The 10,410-nt window shown below is 38.1% G+C and overlaps 1 long non-coding RNA gene across 1 annotated transcript; it reads right to left on the bottom strand.

The window, feature by feature from the left end:
• Positions 1–3,434: 3,434 nt before the first annotated feature.
• Positions 3,435–10,037, bottom strand: LOC140680294 (uncharacterized). The gene is made up of 4 exons (XR_012051452.1): positions 9,444–10,037; positions 5,662–5,708; positions 3,799–3,933; positions 3,435–3,694 (listed from the first exon to the last, which is right to left on the bottom strand). It is a non-coding gene; the product is annotated as an uncharacterized lncRNA (long non-coding RNA).
• Positions 10,038–10,410: the final 373 nt, after the last annotated feature.

Genomic DNA, 10,410 nt, shown 5'->3' with positions numbered 1-10,410 from the left:
TCCTGCTGCCAAAATTCATTAGGTTCAGGAGCATCAACTAAATTGTGTGCTAGAAGGCAGCGCACAGCTACCTACACTATTGCTGGAGACGTGACCCCTGGACCCACTGTAGTGTCCACATAGATCCAGGAGACTCCATGGCCTATTAAAAAGTAAAATATCTCAAACCATAACCTTCCTGCAATTCATTGTAAGCAGGCCCTTTCTGCAGCTGCATGTTTCTGTCCACAAAAGACCTTGCTTGTCATGAACCTTGTATCCAGCTTAGCTTTTTAAGGTCTGTACTTCATCAAAAAGTAAATGTATTCCAGCATGCTGGTATTTGGTTGCCAGCCTGAGAGAGGCAGGAGGCTGATGGGTCTGGTTACATAGAGTTAAAAGGTGCCCTTTTAACATGAGTTAAACTGATTTTTATTTCTTTTGAGATCTCAGCTGTGGAGAAAGGAAGCTAGCTGGAAAAGTCAGCCTGGCTTAAGCAAAATAACCTGCTTTAGAAATGTAGGCCCAGATCCCTGGGATGTATCTGACTCATGAAATGAGTTTGAGTAGAAGAAAATTGTTTAATGGCTTTGCTGCCTTTTGTTCTCCAAAGGAGTCAGGGTCTTGTTTGGCTAATGACAACTGAAAACCACAGGTAGCTGTGAACAGTATTAACTCCTTATGTGGCTGGGTTTTTTTCTAGATATTCACTTTTCCATCATTTTTGCATCAGAGAGAGGTGAAGCAACAGCAGCATAATTTGGATCCCTGTATATTAAAAACCATGGAGAGTAGGGGTGCATTTATGTTTGTGGTGTCTGCAAACTCTGGGAAGCTGGTGGCCTTGCAGAGCTGGAATCTATTGGAGTGAACTACTCTGACATCTATGGAATTTTTTTTTTAATCCCTGTAAAGTGAGTACATAAAAATAATCACTTAAAAGAAGCTCTGTTTGTAGAGTGGTTAAAGAAGATAAAGGAAAAAGGTAATCTGGCATTAGAGTTTAGTGCTTCTGGAGAAGAGATTAAGAGCTGGATGATGTTGGCTCCTGCAAACCCAGAGGCGACTCAAGGTGTGTCCAAAGGGTGGTGGTTCAGACCCCTTAAGAATGGAGCCAAGATGGGGATGCACCATCTGCCCACAGATATGTTCTGGAAATGCCCAGCTTGCCAGTAAGAGTGACAATAATGCCTGCTGGAACAAGCAAGGAGCTGACATCACAGGTCATGGTGTGGTGCTGGGGGACTCTGGGGTGATATCCACTTGGAGACACTCCTCAAGCTGTCCCTGCACAGGACAGTGTCTGATACCCTTCCCTATGCAGGATAACCTCCTGCTTGTGTCCACGCATGGAGGTCAAATGGAAACACAGAAAGGGAGGCAGCAGCTGGGGAAAACAGGGAGGTGGAACATGCTGAAGCCATCCATGGGTTAGCCTCTGAAGCTGGAAACCTTAAGTGCAACTACAATCAAGAAATCAAAGGTCAACTTGTATATTGGGAGATGTTGGTGAAAAAACTAGGTTCCCCTAACAAAGCTAAATACTATCCTCAATAACAATATCATGGCAGGGGTGGATTGTTTCCTTTAAGGAGCCTTCAGTTTTATCTAGTTATATGTACACACACATACATGTAAATGTAAGTATTTGTGCTTGAGTTGCACAGGGACCAAAGATACATTGAAATAATCAATCAATCAACAAAAAAAATTTAAGAGGGCTTTCAGATTCTCATCAGTAGTGTTACAGAACCAAAGAATGTACAGGACACCAGGCTTTGTGAACAGCCCCTAGGAGTACATCTCCTTTGTGTGACTGATGCTTCGTACTTGGGGACAAGAATAGTTTTTAAAAAACACTGCAAAAATTACACAGGTATTTCCATCACTATAGATTACAATAAATACTCAGTGTTTGCCAGCCACAGAGGCTGTGGAACAGCTATTAGCAGATGCTGACTGTATGATGATGACCACTCTAAGTGGATGCTTATTTAAGGGACGTTTTCAGGAAATGGCCTGCTCTTAGGAACAGTCCCTAAGTGAAAATGCATTTTGCAAGATTTTTACATCTTGCTGGCCTGCCTTTTGCCATTTTGCAGCCAAGGAAATGTTAATGTGTAATAGAATTAACATTTAGGAGAAGCCTAGAATACTGCTCCTTATGATATAACCCAGTATTATTATTCAAGACAGGTCTTCTCACAGAGCAATTTAAGCCCCCCAAAATTACCCATCATTACACAGACAGTCCATTTAACATTCTGAAGCTAATCACACAACAACCTACCCTTTCAAAGGAGATACAAAACCTCACTTGGGTTTTAAGTTCTGATTACAAGATGAGGTTCCAATTGAGAATTTCAGCTGTAAATCAAATGACCTTCAATGACCGTAGACTGGAAAACCTGGTGACTAATCTAAATAGATTTCCAGGCAGGGAGAAAAAAACACCACCCAGCTCTTGTTTCTAGTCCTCCGCATTATTAGGGGAATGACAAAGACAAGTAGAATGTGAAAAAAGTAATGACTCCAGTGACCTTCATGTCTTTGTCCCAGAAAGGTCAGGAGTAATCAGCAAAACTTTAACTAGAGTTCAAAATCAGCTGTGCTGTCCTTAGAGGCTGGTAAAATCAAATATTCTGTTCTTGTGCTCCATAAACAGCCACAGTAATTGGTGATGTTTCCCAGCATTGGCTATGAAGATGTATTAGCATGAGCTGAAATTCAGAGAGACGGTACTTCACATGGTATATGGCAGATATAACCAAATCCTGACTTCAGTTTGCAATGCTGGAAATCCCAATCACATTCCTTAAAATGAGATCATACCAGCATATGAGCATGTACCAGAATGTCTAGAACATGACTTTACAGTTTGTCATCCAAGCAAAACACCTATTGTCAATACCTGGAAAAAAAAAATCCCCTGAAATGGAAAGGCATCAGGCAAGCCAAAGTCTGCAAGAGTAAGCCATGTGAAAATAGGAAATACAGTGAGTAATCTGGAAAAGATCTCATAGGGACTTTCTAACCTTGGCCTACAATGCTTTGTCCCTTTCCTCCTTCTGCATGTCACAAGACTTATTTATTTATTGAACATCCATCCTGATTAGAACTGTAGGAATGACCATGTTGGATCAGACCACAGGAGATCAGCATCATACCAATAGTGAGCAGAAGTTTAGAGAAAGTGTAAGGAACTAAGGAAGAAATAAACATATATTCTTAGGAAAATTCTTCTTGCTGTTGACAATAAGGAATTTCCTTATGCCTTACTATGTAGGGGGTATAACCTGTCCAGTAAGATTTCTAGAAACCCTGAGTTTATACCTTGGGAGTTTCCTGTTGTCCACATTAATATTTGTCAGGTTTTGAATCATCCTGAACATCTGATGCAAATTATGCCTCAGGAAACAATGCAACAGACTAATTTTGAGTGCAGTGAACAAATGCATATTTCTCAACATATTTTTATTTTGTTTATCATTTGTGTAGTTACCCATTCTGATTCAAAGGTTCTTGTGTTTTGCATGCTTCTCTTCAGTCAGTCTTCACAATAAGGATCCAAGTGCCTGGCAGTTCTTCACTTCCCATTTATGAACCTCCTCAGTGCAGACTTTTGGGGGGTTGGAAGCCAGAACATGTAAGTATTAAAGTCTGTAATTTATTTTTATATACCAGCATGTACTGGTGTCAACAGGCTTCTTGAACCCTGTAGGAAATATTCAAAATGAAAAGCAAGTTTCAAAATCAAGTAAAGGATCCATTAAATGCTCTCTTCTCTTCCTCCAGCAACTTAGAAATCATGGCACTTACCTTGAACTTTAAAAGGCTCCTTCCTTCTTATGCATTCATATACTAAGTTGCATTTCCTGTGTCTTGAAACATAATGAGAGTGGACATCCTGTGCTGCACAGCATCAGTAAAATTGGAGCTGTCAATGCGAGACACCTGCAACATCCAGTTTTAGAGCTGTTGAAATATTGACCAGAATTTCTGAAAAATGTGGAATTTGGGAAGAGTGAGAGATTCTGGTCCAGGATTCAAAATCAGTATCTGCATACTCTGCTTTGAGCCCTGCTGACTTCAGTGAGTGCACACGAAGTAAAATATGAATTTATCATGAATAAAGGAGACAAAGCCAATCTTTTGTGCATGCTCTACTGCTGCTAGTAGTCTGCACATTCTGCAGACACATTTAGTAACCAGGATTTCCCCAGCAAAATATTTGGTATGTTGGACAATGGGAAAGTATTTCAGCTTTCCCTTGCATGTATCTTCTCTTGAAGGAGACAGGGTGAGAACATCTGAAATACAGCAGGGTAAAAGTGTGAGTAGCCATCAAGGGACAGGGACAAAATACCTCCCTTTAGCCTTCCAGTTTTCACTCTACCTTTGCTCTCTGTAGGTGATGTAGGCAATAATGGATAAGAGGATATATACATATATTTATATACATATACACACTCTCTCTCTTTATATATATAAATATACACAATATATTATATTTGTATTGGCCCTTTTGGTTCAAAGGTAGCCACTGCAAAATAAGTGCAACAGTGCTCAACACATTTTCCAGAATTATTTTAGGAAAGTGATTGGGTATGAAGTAATACATCTCATGATATGAAGATAATAAGCTCTGTGCAATGTCACTGCAGTTATAAGTATCACTATACTATGAACCATTAAAAAAAAAAAGATGCTGTTTTGTTAACATTACTTACAATGCCACACATAAATAAATCACAAGAATTATAACAAAGAAAATAATTACAGTAAGAAAATGAATAAGATTAATTATTACTTAAAATGGCATTTCCTTTAAAATGCCGAAGTGAATTAGTTAAGATCTTACTAAGGAGAGACAGACAAATGTTCCTAGAAATTAGATCACAAACTTTATCTGTTCTCTTTAGCTTCCTAATTTAGGAAGAAATTTAATATTGTTTTGCATCTACAACTGCATGCAGTCTTTGCCCAATGCATGAAAGTATGTTTATTATTAAGTTCAAATATTCACAGAGAGAAAAAAAGATGCTCATATCTTAATGGTGGCTTTAATTCTCAGGAAACTAACCATGCACTTCTTATAGTTGAGAGCTATCAATGCTGAGTAATTGTGTAGTCACTGAAGATCACATTCTAGTACTGTCTAGGAAAAAAAAGTCGCTTCATCAGATGCAAATATTTAGCAAAAAATCAGGATTTAATTACATTACTCAATCAAATAATTTTAAACCCACTTTAGGACAGGAACTTCAGTACTAAGTAATGTCTAGATCCTAGAGTTTTATCCTTCTCTTATCTCCAGGCACTGCAGAAACTAGAAACCATTACAATAGGGCAAAACCATTACAGAGTTATTAGAAGGGGCAGGAACATCAGGAACACGCTGGTGTTCTGTTTTTAAAAACAAATGACCCATTAATTGACAAAAACAACCCCATTACTGGAGTAACAAACTTAGTTTACGCAAATGTCCCTATCAACATTATTCAAGCCCAAACTTGATTTAATTTGGAAAAGGAATGAACAAAGCTTAGGGTAATGGCAACCTATTAGACCATGCAGACCTTAATAATATATTTAAGAAAGTGTGCTGAGTGACATGAACATCAAAAGAGAAACCAAGAGAACAAACTGCAGAATAAAGGAGAATTTCTGTGGGAATCATACCAGAGAAGGAAGAAGGAGCAACACAGGCAGAAGGACCATGTGCCTAACTGTAAGAGAGAGAGAATAATCACATTAATGTCTGTTTCCCAAAATAGTTTCAGTTTGTTTCTTTATTCTATTTTTACAGAATCTGATTTTTATTCAGGTTCAATTAATAATAATGAGCCTAAAATTAATTTGCATTATCATTTACAATGGATGCTTTGATCATGTATGTAGTTGGAACTATAATGCATACATTACCATATTATGCAAATTGCATTTTCAGTGTCAGCTACATCTGTAGATCATCTCTTGATGCCACAATCCTGTGTATTGTTTCTTTGTCTACAGCCTGGTAGAGGGAGAATCTGGGGAGATACTACCACAGAAATACTGCTACAGGTGTACCCAGCATCAGACAGGGGAGAACTTCAACACAGATCTCTTGTTTCTGTCCTTTATGAAATTAGCCTCCTGCATTGAGCCCACACAGGTAACCAAGAACATATATAAAGCCCAAGTACTACCTTTTTTTTTTTTTAATACAGTGTCTCTCAAGCAGAACTTGTAACTGCTTGCAGCATAAATCTGACGGGAATCTGACCTAAAAAAGAAAGCTGAGCCAGTACCACGATGTACATAAAGATTTGATTTTTAGGTCAAACTTATGCATTCATGACACTGATCATGCTGAGAGAAATGTTGCACATCAATGGGTAATGGAGCCACTCAACTCTCCCTCAGATGACTACTTTTTGCCACTGGCCAAATTTTGTATTGCAGCGAGCAGGCCCAAAACTATTAGTAGTTTACATTTTTATACTGCCTTTCATCTTGTGAAATATTCCCTTGCTTTACAAGTTGATACAGAAACCATATAACGATTTTTTAATCTATTACAGTACTGAAACTTTGTGGTGAAACACAGGAAGGATTTAGCAGGTGAGAATAAGAGAGCTGCTTTGGAGAGGAAATGAAAACTATACTGTCCACTTGAAACAAAGATGGGAGAATGCAATTTTGAAGCTTGGCATCTGGCCAGGCCATCAGAGTTAACACACTTTACAGATATAATTACTGCAGTGGGATCTTTAATGAGCAAAGTGGTCAGAACTTTGCTTTAACTTGTCACCCAAAAATGCACTTGGGTCACACCTTGCATCTTCTCATCACACTGACATATGGATCTGACTCAAGCAGATGAGATCCTCTTCATTCATTTTTCTCTATTTTAGTTAGAGCCCTTGGTAAATCTCAAATATTAATCAAACAGCCAAATACTGTTAAAAGAAATTTTTACACCACTTCAAATTTCATGTAAATTTTGCATGAAAACCTGTCCTTCCAGCCAAGCTGAGGATCATATAAGTTTAGATTTTCCTCCCACAGATAAATTACTTCAGAGTGCCCGTACAGGCTTGATCCTGCCTTCCAAAGAGATGATGGTGAAATTCCTCCTGTGAGGTCACTAGGCCCCCAGAAGATGATTCATTTGGCCATTTCACTGTGCTTGGTCTGTTTGACAGGAGATAAGAGCAGTGCCTGAGGAAAGGGAAGGGGATGAGTGGGACTGCCCTTTTTTCTTGCCAGCAAGCTGTTTGGTTGGGTCATCCTGTCTTTTGAAACCTCTTTGCTAAGAACTGGGTCTATTTGCACTGCTACTTTCCTTCCCAGGATACCCTGGGACGTGATGCATGCAGAATATTTTGGGTGAAGGAATTTAGCTTGGTGTTGTCTGGTGAATGACAAACATTGATTATTGTCAGTATGAGGTATTCCTGTGAGTCCTCAGCAAAGTGTTAATCTGACTAAACTTCTAAAAACTGATAGACATTAAACAGAAGAACGTATTAATATTGTCAACAAAATTCAGTTCTTAGTCACTCAAACGCAAACGTCAGATATTTGTTGCTCAGTATGCAATTAAAAATGATCTGATCACCCTCCAAGCAGAGAACTGACAAAAACATGGGGTGAGGAAACATTTTTGGTTTATCTTCTGCCTATAGGAAGATGCTGATAAGAAGGAAGAATCATTTCAGTTCTGCATAGATAAAAAGATTGTTCTTGGCAGAGTAGATTAATGTACCTGTCTATACAAGCATAGAGGAAGAATGAAGAAGGGAAATAAATTAGTATTCTGCTGCACATGGGACAATCAAATATGATCTTTAGATTGGCAACTGGACTAATAATAATCACTGTAATAAACCAAGGCCTTTATATCTATGATATGCAATACTAGCTAAAAGAGAGGTGCTTCGTAGCAATAATGAGCTGGATTCTTCATCACTCATCACCTTGTGTAATTATTGTGGTGAGTTCAAAACAAATCCATTGTGTTACCAATCAGATTTTGTTTTTCCTTTCATGTTGTATTGTTCTTGCAAGGGCATAATGATTACTCACAGAATAGACAATTAAGAACCAGGCTTAATATATTTATTTTCTATGTAAGAATAAGGAAAATGCAAAAGATCTAATGGATGAGTGCAATAGCTTGGACAAGAGCTGTTATTTAAAGTTTAGGTACTTATATGTTGCCAGAGCCAACCCTGTGGTTAAATAACTCCAAGAAAGAAAGACAAATAGATTAAAAAAAGCAATCTGGCTTAATACCAGTAATACTTTTTCTTCTTTCATAATGATTTATTAGCAGTTGTGTTAGTAAAAGCATGCATAGCAATATTGAATAATGTTAAGACAAGTAAGCTTTAATAAACTTAGTAATTTAAAACTCAAAACATCTGATCAAGTATCATCTTAAATCTGAAATTACTTTTTTAATTGGCCCATTTGGTTTTAGCTGAATTTTTTTCTAAAGTACTGTGGCTACAGCTGAAGTGATGATAATCAAGGTAAATTATGAAAATAACCTACTTATGTGGTAAAGGTCAACAGAAAGCCTTGTTAAGGTCTGTTTTTTTATGAAGATATCCTGTCTGTATTGTCAAAATGAATTAACATTATAACACAACAGAGCCTGTCAATTGAAAGAAAATGAGATATTAGCACAAAGATACTTGTGACAATTAATATTAGGGGTTTTTTTTAGACTGTGAAAGCAAGAAAATATCACAACCTTATTAGATCATCTCTTCATTTATATTTTTCTAGCACAGGTCACAAGAAGGTACAGAGATGTTTAATTTTTTCTGTTTTCTGTTGTTGGCTTGTGGACAGGAATTTTAGTCTTCAGAATAGAAATTGTTAGATTTGTAACTGTATTTCTTTAAGGGGAATTTTTCCGTCTAACTCTTACCACATGCACTACATTAAGCTTTAGAGTTAATGTGGTTTTTATTCACTAGTGCTGAACTGGGAACGGAGGGTGAAGGAGGTGCCCACATGTTTCTGTAACCATCTGTTTTCCAGGTTACTGACTATGTAAATAAAAGTTACTCTGTGAACATGAACAGTCTTGGGCTCACTTGTTTGTCTTCCAGCCTAAAACTACAAAGGGAACTTCCTTGCAGGGAAATAGCAACAAAGGTTTAGTTATTTCCCACAATATTTTTTATTTGCTGAGCACACCAGTACATGAAAAATGTCTTAGAGCTGAACATTTCCAGGGAGTTTCAGTGTTCTTGTGTCAGTGGCAGTAAAGCCAAGGCAGAGACCTCAGTCTTAAAAATCCTTCCAAATGCTCTTGCATGGTCAAGTCCCACTGGCAATTATGCCAGCAGTTACCAATGGAATTCTGAAGAAACTCGATCCAGGAATAAAAAATATCCTGCATTTCAAAACATCACAGGCCTTGAATTGAACAAAACAGAAGCTGGTAAAGAACGCTCACTCACCTTATGGCTGTGCTTTGAAGGACTTTGGTGTCCTCGTGTCTGTGAGGGCTTTTACCTTCAGCGATGATTTGAATCCTTGGAAAGACATACCTGTGACTGAAGTGATCTGAGACATAAATCTGACAGGACAAAATATGGCATGCAGTATAACCCTCAATACCCTCTACATAAATTAGAAATTCTGTGAGCCCATTGAGTTTAAAGCACTTCCCACACATTTTCAGCTCTTGCAACTTATAAACCACGGCAAATACCAAGTATGGAAGTGTTCTGTACTCACCAGCTGCTTCTTCCTGAGTGACCACCTGAAACTGTAATAGTGTCAAAAGCATCCTAAATGCATCACCACACTATGCCAGAAGGCTAACCAAAAAATCAGCTTTTCATCCTGCCTCAATCTGGGAAGAAGACAGTGCAAACTGTAAGGAGGATGCCCAAGTTAGTGAGAAGTTAATGTTAACAAGAACAGCCACCACACAAAAGGCAGCCCTGCTTTTCTGGACATTTAACCAACAAAACTGCACAAATAGGTTGGTGTCTGACTGTAATTTTCCAGTGACATAAAACCAGTTAGTACCACCTGAAATACATTAGAGCTTCAGTAATTAGTAGGCATAGCCATTTCTTGTCAGTTCTACGGGCCATATCCTCAGCTGGCGTAAATCAATGACACTCTTGGTGCTGGAACTGTATTACTTTACTCACCTTGAAATAGTTATGCATACTAATTACTGCCTTACCCATTACTGCTCTTGTCAATTCAGACACCTGATTTACACCAGGTGAGTTTGTTCCATATATTTAGAAGTTTCTGCACATTCCTTCAAGAATCTGTAGTGTCAAATAAACTTTCCAAATAAGCCAGGCACATGCTTTCCATTATCTATCAAATCAATGCTCAGTGAAGTGACACTGTTGCACATAAATCATGACTGCAATTATTAAATCAAGCTGAGTTTGTATTGTG

The sequence above is a fragment of the Taeniopygia guttata genome, chromosome 1, assembly GCF_048771995.1.
Source record: "Taeniopygia guttata chromosome 1, bTaeGut7.mat, whole genome shotgun sequence".
NCBI lineage: Eukaryota > Metazoa > Chordata > Aves > Passeriformes > Estrildidae > Taeniopygia > Taeniopygia guttata.
This window is presented reverse-complemented; position numbering and strand designations above follow the sequence as displayed.